Source organism: Bufo bufo, chromosome 9 (assembly GCF_905171765.1).
Source record: "Bufo bufo chromosome 9, aBufBuf1.1, whole genome shotgun sequence".
Classification (NCBI taxonomy): Eukaryota; Metazoa; Chordata; class Amphibia; order Anura; family Bufonidae; genus Bufo; species Bufo bufo.
The window spans coordinates 8,516,721-8,536,027 of record NC_053397.1 but is presented as its reverse complement, the minus strand read 5'-3'; the positions used below and the strand labels follow the sequence as shown (position 1 = coordinate 8,536,027).

General features: G+C 48.0%; 1 protein-coding gene and 1 long non-coding RNA gene across 2 annotated transcripts in view; both read left to right on the top strand.

Annotated features, from left to right (window-relative positions):
• IL5RA (interleukin 5 receptor subunit alpha) overlaps positions 1-19,307 on the top strand; it is a 73,074-nt gene that overhangs the window by 21,426 nt on the left and 32,341 nt on the right. The gene's annotated exons all lie outside the window — the stretch shown is intronic.
• Positions 1,388-8,562, top strand: LOC120978996. Its single transcript, XR_005774223.1, has 3 exons — positions 1,388-1,521; positions 4,680-4,685; positions 8,551-8,562. It is a non-coding gene; the product is annotated as an uncharacterized LOC120978996 (long non-coding RNA).

Sequence of the window (19,307 nt, the reverse complement as noted above, 5' to 3'; positions counted from 1 at the left end):
AGGTAAAAGTGTTAAAAAGTTGTTTAGGGCTGTGGGCCAGGGAAGATATGAGAGATGAGAAGTCGCCTGTTTTGCTTCAGCGAGTGAGGATTTAAATATCAGGAGGGATTGCTTGTATGCAGTGAATTGATCTTTAGAATGAGATTTCTTCCTTCACCGCTCAGCAGCCCTGGAAGCTTGTCTGCGTTTTTTGGTCAGGTTGGTGCCAGGGTTGTCTGCTGATTTTTCAGAGTTTGTTGTGTGTGAGGGGGGCAGCAGTGTCCAGAGCTGTACTTATTGTGGTGTTATACAGGGTGGTGGCAGCATCTAGGTCTTGGAGGGAACAGATGGTAGAGAGTGGGAGAAGAGAGTCAGAAAGCAAGCGAAAGTCGAGATGTTTAAGGTTCCTGCGGGGGGGGGGGGGGGGGGGGGTGTTAGTGTGTGGACCGGGGGAGCAGCAGAGTGTAGTAGCCAGGAGCCAGGTGTTAAAGTGGTCAAGAAAGATGGTGGCTGGGCCTGGGGGGCGGTAAATGACAGCTCAAAGGAAGGTGTCGCGCTGCCTCACTTGGCCCTGATTCAAAGGGCTTGATCAGGATAGGATACGACAGCTTTTAGGTGATGCCAAACAACGAGGTTCCACAGGAGGATAATCTCGGTCACAAAATCACCCCTCTGACCGAGATTATTCTCCTGTGGAACCTCGTTGTTTGGCATCACCTAAAAGCTGTCGTATCATATCCTGATCAAGCCCGCTTCACACGGTAGTCTGCAACGCCAAAAAAGAAGAAAACACAGTGGTGAACGCTATCTTTTTTATTTTATTTTTCTGTTGTGTTATTTGTTATTTTATTTTATTGAATGGTAAATGACAGCTACTTGGAGGTTGGAGGGAGAGTAGATGCGAACAGAGTGTACTTCAAATGAGGTGAGTGTAATGGAGGGTGGCAGTGGAGTTGGGCTGTAGGAGCAGGTGTCTGATAGGAGAAGACCAACTCCTCCACCATGTTTGCAGCCGGGGCGGGGGGTGTGAGTGAATTGAAATCCACTATCTGAGAGTGCAGCAGGGGAGGAGGTGTCAGAGGGTGTCAGCCATGTTTCTGTGAGACCCAGAAAGGAAAGTTTTTGAGAGATGAAAAGTTCATGAATGTAGGACAGTTTGTTACAGACAGAGCGTGCATTCCATAATGCTCCTGCAAGAGGAACCAAAGGAGCAGGGGTCAGAGGAATGGTTATTAGGTTGAACGGGTTGCAGAAATTTGTAGAAGGAGATTTGAACTGGGACATGGAGGTGATAGTGGGGATTTGCTGGGGGGGGGGAGGGGGGCCGGATTTTGAGAGATATCACCAGCAATAAGGAGAAGCAGAGAAAGTGTTAATAGGTGAGAATAAGAGAGGGCATGAGGTATCTGTGTGTTTGGGAAGGCAGTGTTTTATGTTTGTGCAAGCTGTCAGATGAGAAGGTAAGATGGAGGGAGAGATGAATAGTTCCTTGCTGGGTGAATGGATGTGGGGATATTTCAGGAGGTTGTGGAAAAGTGAAAAGTGTAAGATGAAACATTTAAACATTGTTTGCAGTAATTATGTATGTAATCACCTGTGGCCCCTTCTGGTCCAATTCTGGTATAATTCAGTATGTGCACTTAAGAGTTGCACTTGAGAGATGTTGCATTTGGAAAGACCCATGTAAATAACACTATTTCCCTCCCTCCGCCATAGAGTCCCATATAAATACCATCACACCATCTCTCCAGCCCCCTCCAAAATACAGTCCCATGTAAATAACATCACACCATCTCTCCTGCCCCTTCCAACATACAGTCCCATGTAAATAACATCACCCCCTCCCCAGCCGCCTTCAACATACAGTCCCATGTAAATAACAGAACCTCCTCAATATTCAGTCCCATATAAATAACATAACTTCCTCCCCCAGGCACCATAAACATTCAGTCCCATGTAAATAAAATCACCCCCTCCCCTGCCACCTCCAACATGCAGTCCCATGTAAATAACATTATCCCTTAACATTCAATCCCATGTAAATAATAAAACTCCCTCCCATAGCTGCCTTTAACATGCAGTCCCATATAAATAACATTACCCCTCAACATACAGTCCCATGTAAATAACATCACCCTACTCCAACTACTTCAAAATTTCAATCCCATGTAATTACCATCACTCCACCTCACTGTCCCATGTAAATAACTTCCCTCACTTCAGCCCTAACAAACAGTCCCAGTTAAATAACTACAACTCCCAACATTGCTCTGCCTCTCACACTGAGTAATCTTCACTTACCTCTCCTCATGTAGCAGACCTCACCTCAGCCTCTTCCCAGGACTTCTCTTCACTGCTGAGCCGTTGTTCTGCCAGATTCCAATACCTTGCCAGAACACTATACCGGAAGTGACGCGGCCGCACAGGAATCAGCTGGAGGAGGGTGTGTGCGGCGCAAGCGCACATCCACTGGATCAGCAAAAAATCATTGCAGCGCCGCGGGAGAAGGTCTTCATGTGCATGCGCGAAACCGTACACCGCGCGTGCGCACTTAGGGGTAGGTAGATTTTCCAGTGCAAAATGTTCCATCAGATCTCCCTACCCCTGAGTGCGCACAAATCATCAGGAGCAGTTCATCCTTACCGCAGAGCTGAGTGCAGAATATCGAGGTCACCACATAGCAGAGCTGAGTGCTGGATATTGGAAAATCTACCTATTCCTAAGTGCGTACGCGCGGGGTACGGTTTCGCGCATGTGCATGATGTCTTTTTCCCGCGGCGCTGCAATGATTTTTTGCTAATCCAGTGGATGTGTGCTTGTGCAGCGCCGCACACACCCTCCTCCAGCTGATTCCTGTGCGGCCGCTTCACTTCTGGTATAGCGTTCTGTCAAGGTATAGGAATCTGACAGAACACCGTCCTCTCCTGCACTGGTCACATGATGTTGACATCATCCCAGGTTCAGCTACTGCATTTAGAACTTATCACATGACCTGTGATGTCATCACAGGTCCTTCAGCTCTTGCAGTGCATTAGATTCAATTGTATTGCTGTCCTGAGGGTGGCAATACAGTTATATCTAACAGGCAGGCAGGACATTTGGGGCCTGGGACAAAACATCAGGGGCCCAGGCCCCGAATGTTTTGACCTAGCAATGCCCCTGGTCAGCGCTATATAAGTGCATAAAAGGCCTCATGCACACGACCGTTGTTCGGGTCCGCATCCGAGCCGCAGTTTTTGCGGCTCGGGTGCGGACCCATTCACTTCAATGGGGCCGCAAAAGATGCGGACATCCCTCCGTTTTGCAGACAAGAATAGGCATTTCTACAATGGGCCGCCCGTTCCGTTCCGCAAATTGCGGAAGCCACACGGGCGGCTTCTGTTTTTTGCGGATCCGCGGTTTGCGGACCGTAAAAAACGGAACGGTCGTATGCATGAGGCCAAATAATAATAATAAGGCGCAGACTACGACCAGTTGTGGATTGGAACTTCTTTCTTGGATTCTCTGAGAATCGTGGTTTGTGCCTTGAGATCTTCTTGACCCGATGTTGACTCTCCTTCCTGTGTTGGCGTCCATCACCTTTGCCATGTCTGCGTCTCCTCCTGACGGTTGGCACCCAGTGAGGATTCATCTATGGCACCGGCCGTTCCATTCACCTCGACAGGAGATGGGCTATTAGCACCGCCCTAGGAGGTGAGCGTCTTCAGCACCGATCCCATCACTACGCGCTGACCCTGGGAGCGCCTTTCTTTGTTTGGCCCAATTTGCAGTTTTAGAGGTTGGAAACCCCCTGTACCGTAATTCCTGGGTGCGGACAGTATACGGAGCCGTCAGCTCTCTGCACTTTGTGTCATTATTGGCATAAGGACCAGATTTAGAGTCCTATTGGAAAGCTTCATGTTCGCATACATGGAGGGGGTAGTGTCCGGGACAGGATTTTTCGGAGCAGCTGTTGATTCCAGGTCTCCAGGTGGACAACAAAAACATTTAAACAATAATGATTTGTGACCAGTAGAAGCCGACTTGGCAGGGTAAGATGCAGAGGTAAGTAAATGGTACTGATGGGCTTCAGTCATATTACTGTATATTTGCCTTTTACTCCAGTTACATCCAGAGCTGCATTCACAAGACTTACCAGAGAGCAGTGGGTTGAGGGAGGTCAGGAGACACTTACATAAAAATTCTTAGCGCAGGGATGCTCAACCTGCGGCCCTCCAGCTGTTGTAAAACTACAACTCCCACCATGCCCTTCTGTAGGCTGATAGCTGTAGGCTGTCCGGGAATGATGGGAGTTGTAGTTTTGCAACAGCTGGAGGATTGCAGGTTGAGCATGCCTGTCTTAGCGCATATGATTGAATGTAAAGAGGAATAAAACTACCGTTTGTTTTTTTTTCTTTGCAAAGTTGTTGATACAGCTTTAGATGTGACTAGAGTATAAGACAGGATGTTTCTCAGCATCAATGAAGAGTTACTTAACATTTTATGCCGACATATTCTATAATATGCTGAGCTTTGGTCTTTTAGGTACTAGCTGGGCGCTTTGAGGTGGGGTGACCCCAATAAGTGGGAGGAAAATACTGGGATACAACATCGAAACGTTGCCAGCGTTATACAGTATGTCCAAAAAAACACTGGAGATTGGATGACCTTTTCACATTCTATAACTATAATTTCTGCACTGTAGGCACAGTATGGCAGAGTTATGTGTCATTACATACATATGGATGTTAGAAAGGTATGGCAGGATTATTTGGACATTGTATTACTGTATGAAGTGGTAATATACAGTACAGACCAAAAGTTTGGACACACCTTCTCATTCAAAGAGTTTTCTTTATTTTCATGAATATGACAATTGTAGATTCACACTGAAGGCATCAAAACTATGAATTAACACATGTGGAATTATATGCATAACAAACAAGTGTGAAACAACTGAAAATATGTCATATTCTAGGTTCTTCAAAGTAGCCACCTTTTGCTTTGATTACTGCTTTGCACACTCTTGGCATTCTCTTGATGAGCTTCAAGAGGTAGTCCCCTGAAATGGTTTTCACTTCACAGGTGTGCCCTGTCAGGTTTAATAAGTGGGATTTCTTGCCTTATAAATGGGGTTGGGACCATCAGTGGCATTGAGGAGAAGTCAGGTGGATACACAGCTGATAGTCCTACTGAATAGACTGTTAGAATTTGTATTATGGCAAGAAAAAAGCAGCTAAGTAAAGAAAAACGAGTGGCCATCATTACTTTAAGAAATGAAGGTCAGTCAGTCAGCCGAAAAATTGGGAAACTTTGAAAGTAAGGGCTATTTGACCATGAAGGAGAGTGATGGGGTGCTGCACCAGATGACCTGGCCTCCACAGTCACCGGACCTGAACCCAATCGAGATGGTTTGGGGTGAGCTGGACCGCAGAGTGAAGGCAAAAGGGCCAACAAGTGCTAAGCATCTCTGGGAACTCCTTCAAGACTGTTGGAAGACCATTTCAGGGGACTACCTCTTGAAGCTCATCAAGAGAATGCCAAGAGTGTGCAAAGCAGTAATCAAAGCAAAAGGTGGCTACTTTGAAGAACCTAGAATATGACATATTTTCAGTTGTTTCACACTTGTTTGTTATGTATATAATTCTACATGTGTTAATTCATAGTTTTGATGCCTTCATAGTCATGAAAATAAAGAAAGCTCTTTGAATGAGAAGGTGTGTCCAAACTTTTGGTCTGTACTGTACATGCATATGGCATTATTATATAGACACTGTACAACAATGTCATGTGGATGTTCTATCGCAATATTTAGACAGTATGTGACAGTGGCAGCTATATGGTATTGGGATTTGGCATTGAACTGTAGTATAATTAGACACATAGTGTGTGCAGTGAGCCCCCCCCCCCTACTGATGGCTGTATAATCTGTACGTAGTGAGCTCCCTCTAGTGGTGGCTGTATAATCTGTATGTAGTGAGCTCCCTCTAGTGGTGGCTGTATAATCTGTATGCAGTGAGCTCCCTCTAGTGGTGACTGTATAATCTGTATGTAGTGAGCTCTCTCTAGTGGTGGCTGTATAATCTGTATGTAGTGAGCTCCCTCTAGTGGTGGCTGTATAATCTGTATGTAGTGAGCTCCCTCTAGTGGTGACTGTATAATCTGTATGTAGTGAGCTCCCTCTAGTGATGGCTTTATAATCTGTATGTAGTGAGCTCCCTCTAGTGGTGGCTGTATAATCTGTATGTAGTGAGCTCCCTCTAGTGGTGGCTGTATAATCTGTATGTAGTGAGCTCCCTCTAGTGGTGGCTGTATAATCTGTATGTAGTGAGCTCCCTCTAGTGGTGGCTGTATAATCTGTATGTAGTGAGCTCCCTCTAGTGGTGGCTGTATAATCTGTATGTAGTGAGCTCCCTCTAGTGGTGACTGTATAATCTGTATGTAGTGAGCTCCCTCTAGTGGTGGCTGTATAATCTGTATGTAGTGAGCTCCCTCTAGTGGTGACTGTATAATCTGTATGTAGTGAGCTCCCTCTAGTGATGGCTATATAATCTGTATGTAGTGTGCTCCCTCTAGTGGTGGCTGTATAATCTGTATATAGTGAGCTCCCTCTAGTGGTGGCTGTATAATCTGTATGTAGTGAGCTTCCTCTAGTGGTGGCTGTATAATCTGTATGTAGTGAGCTCCCTCTAGTGGTGGCTGTATAATCTGTATGTAGTGAGCTCCCTCTAGTGGTGTCTGTATAATCTGTATGTAATGAGCTGCCTCTAGTGGTGGCTGTATACTCTGTACGTAGTGATCTCCCAATAGTGGTCACTGTATAATCTGTATGCAGTGATCTCCCTCTAGTGATGGCTGTATAATCTGTATGTAGTGAGCTCCCTCTTGTGATGGCTGTATAATCTGTATGTAGTGAGCTCCTACTAGTGGTGACTGTATAATCTGTATTTAGTGAGCTCCCTCTAGTGGTGTCTGTATAATCTGTATGTAGTGATCTCCTCATAGTGGTGGCTGAATAATCTGTATGTAGTGAGCTCCCTCTAATGGTGGCTGTATAATCTGTATGTCTTGAGCTCTCTCTAGTGGTGGCTGTATAATCTGTATGTAGTGAGCTCCCTCTAGTGGTTGCTGTATAATCTATATGAAGTAATCTCCCTCTAGTGGTGACTGTATAATCTGTATGTAGTGAGCTCCCACTAGTGGTGGCTGAATAATCTGTATGTAGTGAGCTCCCTCTAGTGGTGGCAGTATAATCTGTATGTAGTGAGCTCCCTCTAGTGGTGTCTGTATAATCTGTATGTAGTGAGCTCCCTCTAGTGGTGGCTGAATATTCTGTATGTAGTAAACTCCCTCTAGTGGTGGCTGTATAATCTGTATGTAGTGAGCTCCCACTAGTGGTGGCTGAATAATCTGTATGTAGTGAGCTCCCTCTAGTGGTGGCAGTATAATCTGTATGTAGTGAGCTCCCTCTAGTGGTGTCTGTATAATCTGTATGTAGTGAGCTCCCTCTAATGGTGGCTGTATAATCTGTACGTAGTGAGCTCCCTTAAGTGGTGGCTTTATAATCTGTATATAGTGAGCTCCCTCTAGTGGTGGCTGTATAATCTGTACGTATTGAGCTCCCACTAGTGGTGGCTGTATATTCTGCATGTAGTGAGCTGCCTCTAGTGGTGGCTGTATAATCTGTATGTAGTGAGCTCCCCCTAGTGGTGGCTGTATAATCTGTATGTAGTAAGCTCCCTCTAGTGGTGGCTGTATAATCTGTATGTAGTGAGCTCCCTCTAGTGGTGGCTGTATAATCTGTATGTAGTGAGCTCCCCCTAGTGGTGGCTGTATAATCTGTATGTAGTGAGCTCCCTCGAGTGGTGGCTGTATAATCTGTATGTAGTGAGCTCCCTCTAGTGGTGGCTTTATAATCTGTATGTAGTGAGCTCCCTCTAGTGGTGGCTGTATAATCAGGTGATTTTCCTATTTCATGACGTAAAGTCATGATTTTATTAAAGACCCGGAGGCTCGTATTGCTATTCTCCTTCTTTACTCTGACCAATAGCAGCAAAGAAAAATATTGAAACATATGATCAGCCCCTCCCCATAGTCCCAGTATAACAGGCCACTCCGCCTGCAAAACCTCCTCTTTCTTTGTAAATCGAGTCCAAAAATCCAACAGAACCGGAAACCAAGAGTCCCACAACATCATGGGAAAACAACCGCCTTCCATCCGGAAGCGAACCGGGAACAACTGGAAACAACACTGCAGGATGCTCCTCGTCCTGTCCACATCAAACCGAACTGCCGACGACGTAGACCAATGGATGCAGCACACCAGGCCGGTCTCAACCTGAAAAGGTGAAAACAGAGAATGATAGAAACCAATCGGGACATGGTATCCAAAATCAAATGGTTGCGACAAACCTACTCAGGAAAAAACTCATAGAGTTAAGATCAATATGCGTATGACAAACAAATCAATATCATCCGTAGTAATAAACATCATCCATAGTAATAAACATATACATAGGGAGGGAAAACATAGGGTGGGCAATACTCGCCTCTGTGTCTTTAATAAAATCATGACTTTACGTCATGAAATAGGAAAATCACCTGATTTTATTACAAGACCCGGAGGCTCGTATTGCAAGTTCAAAGTTAAGACAAATTATCAATGATTGATGAGAAAACGTGAGGACCTGGCCGAAAATAAAATTCTCTGAACGTGGATACTCTGGACCAGTCCGCCAACTTCAAAATGTCCTCCAGTCTGGCACCAGAAACCGCCAAAGAGGTAGCAGATGCCCCCCTAGCGGAATGCGCTGTGAAGATTGATGTGTCCACGCCCGCCAATTCCATGATCCACTTCATCCACCTAGCCAGCGTGGGAGTGGTCACCGGGGCAAAAGGCCGAATGGTAGAAAGGAAGAGATGAGGAAACTCCCGCGACTGATGAAGAGAAGTGCGAGCTTCATATTCCCTGAGGCATTCCACAGGACAGAGAGAAGGCGAGGCCGGGAAAGCAGGGTAAGCGACCGAACGTATGTGGGTCTTAGTCCTCCTAGAGATGTCAAAGGAGACCCCCTCCGGGGTGTACGAGCGTGCATCATAGTCCAAAGCCCGGACGTCGGACACCCGCTTGCAGGAAATCAGACAGAAAAGGGTAACAAGTTTTGCCGACAGTTGCCTTAAGGAAAGGTCTGTATTCTGAGGCCAAGAAGACAAAAATGAAAGGACACAAGACACGTCCCAAGTGGCAGAAAACCTAGGCCTCGGAGGTCGAGACATAAGAGAGCCGCGCAAGAGATGGCATACCAAAGTATATGGTGGGCTCAGCATGCATGTTGGTACTTGCATCCCTGGATCCGATGAAAGCTGTAATGGCACCGGACGGGGTTAAAAGCAGAGTGTGCTTGGCGTGCATGCTGACCTACATTCCCTGGATTTTGTGTGGCTGTCATGGCCCATAAGCAGGTAGGAACTAGTGTTAGGGACCACTCCATAGAGGCGACCTAAAAGTGAGCACACGCCTGACATTTCTGTAAATATTTTATTTTATCTTTTCCTGGGACAACACTGAAGATCTGACCCTTTGATACAATGTACAGTAGTCAGTGTACGGCTTGTATAACAGTGTAAATTGGGCGTGCCCTCAAAGTATCTTCACACACAGCCATTAATGTCTAAACCGCTGGCAACAAAAGTGAGGACACCCTTAAGTGAAAATGGCCAAATTGTGCCCAAAGTATTTTGTGTGGCCACCATTATTTTCCAGCACTGCCCTCCCTCTATTTGGCATGGGGTTCACTAGATCTTCACAGTTTGCCACTGGAATCCTCTTCCATCCTCCATGACGACATCACAGACCTTGCGCTCCTCCACCTACCGTTTGGGTCAGATCTTTAGTGTTGGAAAAGATAGAATAAAATATTTACAAAAATGTGAGGGGAGGACTGACTTTTGTGAGATACTGTAAATTTCAAAAATGAAAGGAAGTTTTATATTTGACAGCAGTGATAAAAATCTAAAATGATATTTCTTCCTTTCACACCTGCGTTTTTAATTCAGGTATTGAGATCCGGCAGAGGATCTCAAAATCTGAATGAAACGGATCAGTTTGTGCCCCTTTATTGTTAATGAGGGCAAAACCCATCAGGATGCATCAGTTGAGTTCAGCGGCGTTTTTGTGCCGGAGCCAAAACTGTTGCAAGCTGCGTTTTTGTGTCTCGTTTGCAAAACGCAACAAACCAGATCCGGCATGAAAATCAATGTAAGTCAATGGTGCCTGATCCGTTTTTTTTTCCTAACCGAAAGCGGTTTGTTATGTTTTGATTTAACGCAACTGGATCCGGCTGAAACTGAGCCATCTGGATGTGTTAAATGCACTGGATTCTCTGCCGGATCTCAAAACCCGAATTAAAAACTCAGGTGTGAAAGTAACGTGAATCTGTCCCCTTCCAACAAACCCTCCTCCAGTTATAGATTTGTGCATCTCCGTTGATTCCAGTACACTTGGTGCCATCCTGATCCACGGCCCCTATTTAGAGAAGTAACACTTTTTAGTTTATGCTAATTAACCCTTTGGTGCAATGAGGGCATTGCCGTTGAACCTCGTTGCACCCAAAGGCTCCACTCCTTTTCCTTGTTGGCCACGCCCCCACCACTTTGACTGACGGGACCTGGCAGTGTAATCGTGCCCGGCCCTGGAATCTCACAGCAGTCCAGACATTAGGACATTTTACCAGATGTTAGACTGAAATAGCAGCTCAGAGCGTGGGAAGCCGTCAGAGAAAATATGAAAAAAATGCAGGTCTGAAAGTGCAGAAATAAATGAATGAATAAATAAATAAACTAAATAACAAAACATCAAAATAATAATAAAAAGAATAATAATGTTTTTAATGTTACTTAGTTATGTTGTGTAATTTTTTTTAAATATTTATTTAAAGGGGTTTTCCGAGCTCCCGATATAAATGACCTATCCTCAGGTCATTAATACTCAATCCGAGAGTGCCCGACCCCCCGGACCCCCACCTATCAGCTGTTCCCTGCAGCCTCTGGTACTAGTTCTGTGAACAGGAAGCACAGCACCGCTCAAAGTCTAGTGGTTGTGCCGGGTTACTGCAGCTGAGTTGCACTTGAAATGAATGGACGCTGGACTGCAGTAACCCGGCACGACCACTACTCTTTGACACTGCACTTTGCGCTGTACTTGCTGTTCCATTTAGGGCTCATGCACTTGAGTGTGTGTACCCCGTGCCCATATTGTGGACCGCAAACAGCCAATTGACTTGAGTGCGTCCACAATCCTCAATATACAGAGCGGTGGCACAAAAGCTCAAAGAAGCACTACGAAGCGCATCCATGGGATTTCAGTCCATGTCCCCACACCGCCAAAAAATAGAACATGTCCTATTTTTTTGCGTTGCTGACCGTCTCTTACAAATCACAGACCCATTAAAGTCAATGGGTCTGCATCCGCAAATGGCATGCACACGGACAGTGCCCGTGCGTTGCGGACCACTATTTGGGGTCCACAGCACAGGCACAGGACACACACGCTCGAGTGCATAAGCCCTTAGGCTACGTCTACACGACGACAATAAGTCGCGCGACATATAGGGCACAACTACACTGCAACATTTGTCGCGCGACAATTTTTATAATGGCAGTCTATGGTGTCGCACTGCAACATGCAACATGCTGCGACTGCGACGCAACAGTCGCAGAAAAATCCATCTCAAATGGATTTTCTGCGACTGTTGCGTCGCAGTCGCAGCATGTTGCAGTGCGACACCATAGACTGCCATTATAAAAATTGTGGCGCGACATTAGTGCAACAAAATGTCGCGCGACAAATGTCGTCGTGTAGACGTAGCCTTAAAGTGCTGGTTCCAGCTCCTGGGGCTGCAGGGAACAGCTGATTGGTGCAGGTATCAGTCATCTGAGCCTAGAAAAGCCCTGTAATATTTATTCTCATTCACACTTTATCCAGGTAGAATTATCATTTATCTGTTAAACCATTGATTGATTTTTTTAAAAAGTTTATTTGTACTTAGTTATTGATAGTTTTCATTATATTATTTTTTATATGATTATAATTCTATTTATTTTTTATGACTTATTATTGTATTCATTATACTTTTACTTACTGAAAGTTTTTCATTCATATTTTTATTCATTATTGTTATTTGTTATTTTGTGATTATTTATTACCTTCTGTAGCTCATTCGGGTCCATCCCTGTGATGCAGTTTTTAGGTGCACATTACGCGTGAGGTGAATGTTTGGGGTATACAGCAGGAAATTCTCATAGTCGTAGGCCATGATTGCTCAGCTCTATGCCGAGGGAGTGCCATAGACTTTTTAGTATCGTATAACTGCAATAAACCCTGTATACTGTACGATACGTTCTCTTTCTGACAGATGCATACAGCTGTAGAGCTGTAGAGGTGTCTGGGGCTTTGGTTAATTTTTGCTTTTTTAATCATTCTGGTATCTGCCATTATATGAGAACAAGTCAGAAGCATTTTGCACCCCAAACCCTGTGCCCGACCGTTCTGCTACTTTCCTTTCTGGAGGATTCCCCGGTAATCCTAAGCAGATGTCTCATTTTGCCAAAGGTTAATTCACACTGAATGCAAGTTATCATGCGTTAAAGGGGTTGTCCAGGAATTAAATATTGTCGATCTTTAGGAAAGGTGATACATATCAGATTTGTGCAGGTTCGACTCCCAGCGCCTCCTCTGATCTGCTGTTTGAAGGCGCTGCGGCGCTTCGTTGAGTGTTGTGGTCCCTTCCTCGCCCTGTGATGTCACTTCCTCGCCCTGTGATGTCACTTCCTCGGTCACATGATCTTTCTGCAGCTCAGTCCTAGTGAAAGTTTTCCGGATTCAGAGCTGAACCCGGACATTCCTCCATTTTCACCCCCGTAATATGAGCATCGGAGCATTTCATGCTCTGATGCCCTCCTTTGCCCATGCGCTTAATCGCGCAGGGAAAATACTTTTTAAGGAGATCCGGTGACGTGCTGGGCCCTCCATAGGGTAAGCTAGGCTTAAGGCACTGCCCTAGCTGTTTTACAGGCTAGGGCAGCGCTAAAGGCCGCCCATCAGTGCTGGTGACGTCACCGGGGACACTGCTAGGCAGAAGCCTCCACCCAGCAGTGTCAAAATATAAACAAACCAATATACAAATATAAACAAAATGGGGTTATGTCCGGGTCCAGCTCTGAGCCGGAGTGAGCTGCAGTACTATACAAAGGATGGCGCTGTGCTTGGTATAGTATGACTAGGCTACAACACTGCGACCCCTTCCGACAGCTGATCGCGTGGGTGTCCGGAATTGGATCCTTACCTATCTGATATTGATGACCTATCCTGAGGATGGGTCATCTGTATTTAATTCCCAGAAAAAATCTTTTGGAAAAGTGAGGCATCTATATGGGATACAAATAACGCCTCCAGAAAGTAGACGAGCAGAACGGTCAGAGGGTGGTAAAAAGAAATGACCTTGTGTGAATATATGTGTGTGCGTATATATATATATATTTGTGTTAGGTGCTTACGGTAGTACAGAGAAGAGCCCTGGGAAGCAGGGAAAGAAATGCAGTCGGTTGTGGTGTGCCGAAACCGAGGACGAGGTAGGCCTAAGAAAGAAGAGGGCCCACCCAAGGAAAAGACATAAAAGAAATGAGTTGAAAATGAGTGGAGTGGTGGGAGGGACAAAGCTCAGACCTCAGACGGTGCAGGAGCCAGGTAAGGGGGGTGCCCTAAATAGGCTGGAGGCGGACCTCAGCCCCTCCCACAAATCCAGGCAAATGCCTTAATACTTGTGTTAGGTGCTTACGGTAGTACAGAGAAGAGCCCTGGGAAGCAGGGAAAGAAATGCAGTCGGTTGTGGTGTGCCGAAACCGAGGACGAGGTAGGCCTAAGAAAGAAGAGGGCAAAAATGGAAATAAACCAGTTTATTTGTAACCAATAAAACATGTAAACAGCTCAACCCGACATGCTTTGGAAAGCCACCCTTAACTCTTGCGCTGGATTGGGAATGTATCGTGCGTAAGCGGACGACTTCCAGCGTCCCAATTTCTTGATAACATGGGCAGGGATGTTGGCACTGGAGGCCGTGGATGCAGCTCCGATGCGAAAGGAGTGCCCCGAGTAGTTGGCCGCGTCCAGGCCCAGTTGGGTGAGAAATGATCTGACATGGATCATGAAGGTGGTCGTGGTGAGCACCGATCCATGAAGTTGAAGTAGCGGTTGAGAGGGTAGGAACCTGTGAAGCTGACTGTATGTGTCCAGCACCCTCACCGGACACCATTAGTTGTGCGTGGGGTAATATGAGATGTTGACAGGTGAACGCTGACTACTCTTGGAGTGAGGTAAGGTCAGGACGTAGTGATCCAGGTGTTTAGATAAGTGGGAGACAAGAAGACAAGATGAGGTTTGGGATGCGGAGGTGGTAGTGAATTCCCCGGGCCTCAGGAACCCGTAGAAGGCCAAGTAAATAGCAGCTTTGATGACCGCGTTGGTATTTGTATCAAAAGGCGTGGCGTCCAGCAGGTCGGATAATGCCTTGAAAACATGACTGTTGATGGGCAGCCTTTGGGCTGGACGTGCGGGTTCCGTCTTCTGAATGCCTCTGAGTATTGTTTTGATTTGGTGGGAGGCCATGAAGCTGGTGTAGTTAGGGTGCAAGATTAGCATATGATGTTGAATGCCAGTAAGATACAGTTTGATGGTGTTGTATGACATTTTTAGTTTGAGGTGGCAAAAGGAAGCAAATCCCAAAACAGACGTCATGATGAAAGGGTGCGTGATGTTGTGTTCTACCAGGAATCTGTTGAACAGCGTGAATGCTCTGTTGTATGCTCTATGTGTATTGACTGATAGTGAAAAGTGGGACAAAGACTGGCTATGCCGCATGATGGCCTCTAGTCCAGAATGAGTTGCTGAAATGACGGGGTGCTGGAGGCAGTGGGTGATGCTGATGGGAGATCCTGATGAAAAGCCTGAAATTTGAAGCGAGATAAATTGTCAGCAGCCGAATTGCACACCCCTGGGACATGGAAACAATGCAGGAAAAAATTGTTGCAGGCGGCCAGCCAAGTAAGTCTTCGCATGAACCTCATGATTGTGAGGGATTTGGAACGACCTTTATTTATAATCTGGCAGGTTGCTTGGTTGTCCGAGTAGCAGCGGACCGCCAGATTTGCCCATAAATGACCCCACGCCACGGCAGCCGCTACGATGGGATAGATCTCAAAAAGCGCTGAGGTAGTGGAGAATCCTTCCAGACCCTGGACCTCAGGAGGCCAGCTGCCCCACAGCCAATCGTCCCCAAATATGGCCGCAAAGCCTGTGGTAGATGCCGCATCTGACCAGATAGAGGGGGAAGAGTCCGACAGCTGAGGGAGAAACAAGCTCCTACCATTCCAGGTGGACAGAAATCTCCTCCACATACCCAGATCCGCCGCAGCGTGGGCATCCAGGGACAATCTGTGCGAGTCGTGTAGGAACAAGGGGAAGAGGTGCAGAAGCCGTGAAATAAACGAGCGACCCTGGGGTATGATGCGCATGGCAAAGTTCAGGGAGCCCAGCAGGGACTGTAGTTCTCTGCGGTTGCAGGTGCCGAGTTGAAGATAGCCGTCTATGTGGGTGAGGATGTCCTGGATCTTCCCGGACGGCAAACTGGCTTGCATCGAAGCTGAATCCAACTGGATACCCAGGAAGGTGATGATCGTGTCCGGCCCCTCTGTCTTCTTGGTGGAGAGGGGGACCCCCAGTTCCTTGAACAGCTTGATGGTGGCTCTGAGGCTGGAAGGAGGGGAAGTGTTTTCTTCCACCAATAGGAAGTCATCAAGGTAATGCAAAACCAGCGGGCACCTTGCTATATTCAATAGCAACCAGCATAATGCTTCCGCAAACACGTCGAAGATGGCCGGGCTGCTTTTGGACCCGAAGGTCAATCGGGAGAAAAAATAATAATCCCCAGACCACTTGATGCCATGCAGGTGCCACAGTGTAGGGTGAATCGGAAGTAATTTGAAGGCGTTGGCGATGTCGGTTTTGCTGAGCCATGCCCCCACCCCTGCTTGACTGATGGCCGTGATGGCGTGATCTATGGTGGTATACTGCAGAGAGAATTCCTCCGAGGGAATGAGGGAGTTGAGACTGGGGTTGCCCGTCCCGTGAGGTGCCGATAGGTCAATGATGAGCCTCTGTTTCTGGGAAGATTTCCCAGTGACGACGCCAATGGGGTTGGTGCGCCATGTGGCGAATGGGGGAGTTTTGAAAGGACCTAGCACAAAACCCTCTGTTACCTCTTGGGCTATGAGGGCGTCAATGGCGGTGGGGTTGTGTAGAGCGGATAAAAGATTGGGACATTCCAGGGTGCCTGTTGGCATATACAGGATGCCCGTGTGAAATCCTTCTGTCAATCCTGAAACGAGGAAATCTGACAGATGCCTGGAGGGGTGTTGCGACATGAGCGCGGTAAAAACTGGCATGTTGATGGTCGTTAGATACGGTTTGGTAAACATTTTATTTGGACACATGGACTTGGCATGTGCCCGGAAACATTTGGTGCATATGTGTAACAATTTACATCCGTTATAATTACAGGACCCCTCATTGAAATTATTGCAAATCATCGATTTGCCTAGAAATTTGATCGGCCGACCCAGTTTGTCCCGGGCCAGTTTCTCCGGGACCCCGGAGGGACCAGCTGCCTGGGAGGGGCCCTGTCTGACCGACGTGTTCGGGCAGAAATTGGTGGTGTGGGCCGTGGAGGAGCAGTGCGCACAGGCTGGGGTCCTAAGGCCTGCGAAGTGGCGACAAAAAATGACCGTGTCGATCCTCGCCCAGTTGGAGCGGACTCCGTACTGGGAGAAAGCCCCTGCCACCTTTGCCGAAAAAGACCTGTGATAGTCATAAAACGCTGACCCTCCGTATTTGTTGCCCAAATCCACCAGTTTGTGTAAGTAGAGGTCGAATTCCTCCCTTCTGTTGGGGTAGACCGCACAGATGACCTCTCTGTAGATTCCGAAGGCCAGCACGAATTCGGGAATGGTCAATTTCCTGTTGAGCCGGGCATCCCTGGACTTGACCACAACTGACACCTCGTCATAGGCGTACGTCGTGTTTTCGACCACGTCCTGGGAGGCAATCAGAAGGGAGGCCAGGTTTATATCCTTACCTTCCAGGATATCCCGTTTCAAGTGCTCAGGAATCATATGCGCCGGGTTGACTTCCCGGTCCTCCACGTTAGTGGATGGTGTGACCACCGGCAAACCGACCGGTGCCGGTGATGCCGCCGGTGGCGGACCCGCCACGGAGAGGGTCGTGGTGACCGTTTCCAGCCTCTCCAGCCTGGCGTTGATTGTTGACATGGATGTCATCAGAGAGGCCAGCATGGCATGGATGTCCCCGGTGCCGGACTGGCTGGGTCCTTGCCCCGCATCGCTAGTAACGGTTGAAGCGCGTAACAGCCGGAACAGCTCCGCTTTCCTAGCCGTGGCGGGGAAGGGAACATGCCGTTTCCTCAACTCCGCCGTGATGCGAGGAATTGTCCAGGACCGGATGGACGCTGGACTGGCTAGATCGTCTCCCGAAGTGGCAGTGACAGATCTAGCAGGGGTGCCAGGTAGGGAGAAGTTTCCCAACCCATCCAGCGACATACTACAATAAAAAAAAGTTGATTAATTTGAGGCCATGCAGGATCGTGCTGGCTAGCTAGGCCAAATGGCGAAAAAATTACACTTGCATGGTGACAGATGAGGCCCTGCTAATTGCCAAGCGGCTTTGAGAGGCTCTACCTATGATTTGGCGCGAGGGGGTAATGAGGCCACTCGTGGTAGTGGCAGGAGCGTTGGCCTCTCGGTGACTGTAAGACAGGACTAGGGGAAGGGAGTGACAGGTGAGGCCCTCTCTATGCAACATGCGAGGCGGCTTACTAACGAGGTGGCGCGTTGGGCAGGTGCCTCCGTACGTTTGAGGCGGGGTGTCGGCCTCGCGGGACCACTAACTGTCGGCGAAGCCAAGAAAGGGGGGGGGGGGTTACCTAGTGGGATGATCGTGCCCCTAAAGCCAGCACGCTGACCCTAACGGGACCATCCGAAATGTAAGGAAGATTTTGGTAAATGAGCAGGTGAACGTACCTGGTACCAAGAAAAATTCTCCGGATACACGGTAGTGTAAAACAGTATAGGTTGACCGCCTAAAAAATAAGGGGGAGGGTAAACATGACATAGCGTGATGAAAAGCGTAAATGCATGTGGTACATATGTATGACCGGGAGGATCATGGCGGTTACACATGAAATGATAGCTTGCGCCTGATGTGAACGAGACCAGTGCATGCCGTGGCCATGGGCTGGCGGAAAGTGTGCGCCTGCAAAATATTTTTCTCTTTTTTTTTTTTTTTTTTTTTTGGAACATTCTGGACCGTGCCCCCGCAATTCCCACATGTTTATTGAATATGAAGCAAAATATATATTATTTTTTTTTTTTATTTTTTTTTTGAACATGGTTGTGAAAAAGGTGACGACCCCGTTGGAGACAGTCACTTGTAGCTGAATGCGGATGGGAAGTCTATGCCCCTCCGGCGATCAGCATGGTGAGATCATGTACGATTTTGGCCAAGAGGGGCCTGCTCATGATTCCCTGTTTGTTATTTCATGGGTGTGATGTGTTTCCCTGTCTTTATTGGGGCTCCTGGGGAATGTGTAACAAGGGGGGCATGTTGTGGCCTCCCCTGCCGCCCGGCGGCGGCCCCCCCGGACACAGATGCCGCGCGCACGGCCGCCGGGACACCGCGCATGCGCCGACATACCGTTGCGCATGCGCAGAACCCCGGCCGCGCACGCGCAGAACAGGCCCCAGGACGCGGCCGGCCGCGCGGCAGGGGGAGCGGCAACCAGGCAGCAGGTGGTGAGGGGACGTTACGGCCATGGTGAGCCCAGTGCAGGTAATGAATGGAAGAGGGGGGGGGGGGGGAGATTGTGTGGTTGCACTGCTGCTGGCCCCCACGACTGCGCACATGAATGACCGGGGGGGGGTGTGACTGAGGAGTGACATGTGGGGGCTGGGAAGAATCAGTGCTGCCCGACGGCGGCCCCCCGAACACAAGTGCCGCGCGCACGGCCGCCGGGACACCGCGCATGCGCCGACGGAATAGCCGCGCATGCGCAGAACCCCGGCCGCGCACGCGCAGACCATGCACCAAGGATGCGGCCGGCAGGGGGAGCGGTACCAGCCAGGAGGTGGTGAGGGGATGTATCGGCCGCGGTGAGCCCAGTGCATGGTAAATAAATGGGAGGAGAGGGGGGGGGGGGTGGGGGTGTGCGGTATCACCGCCTCTG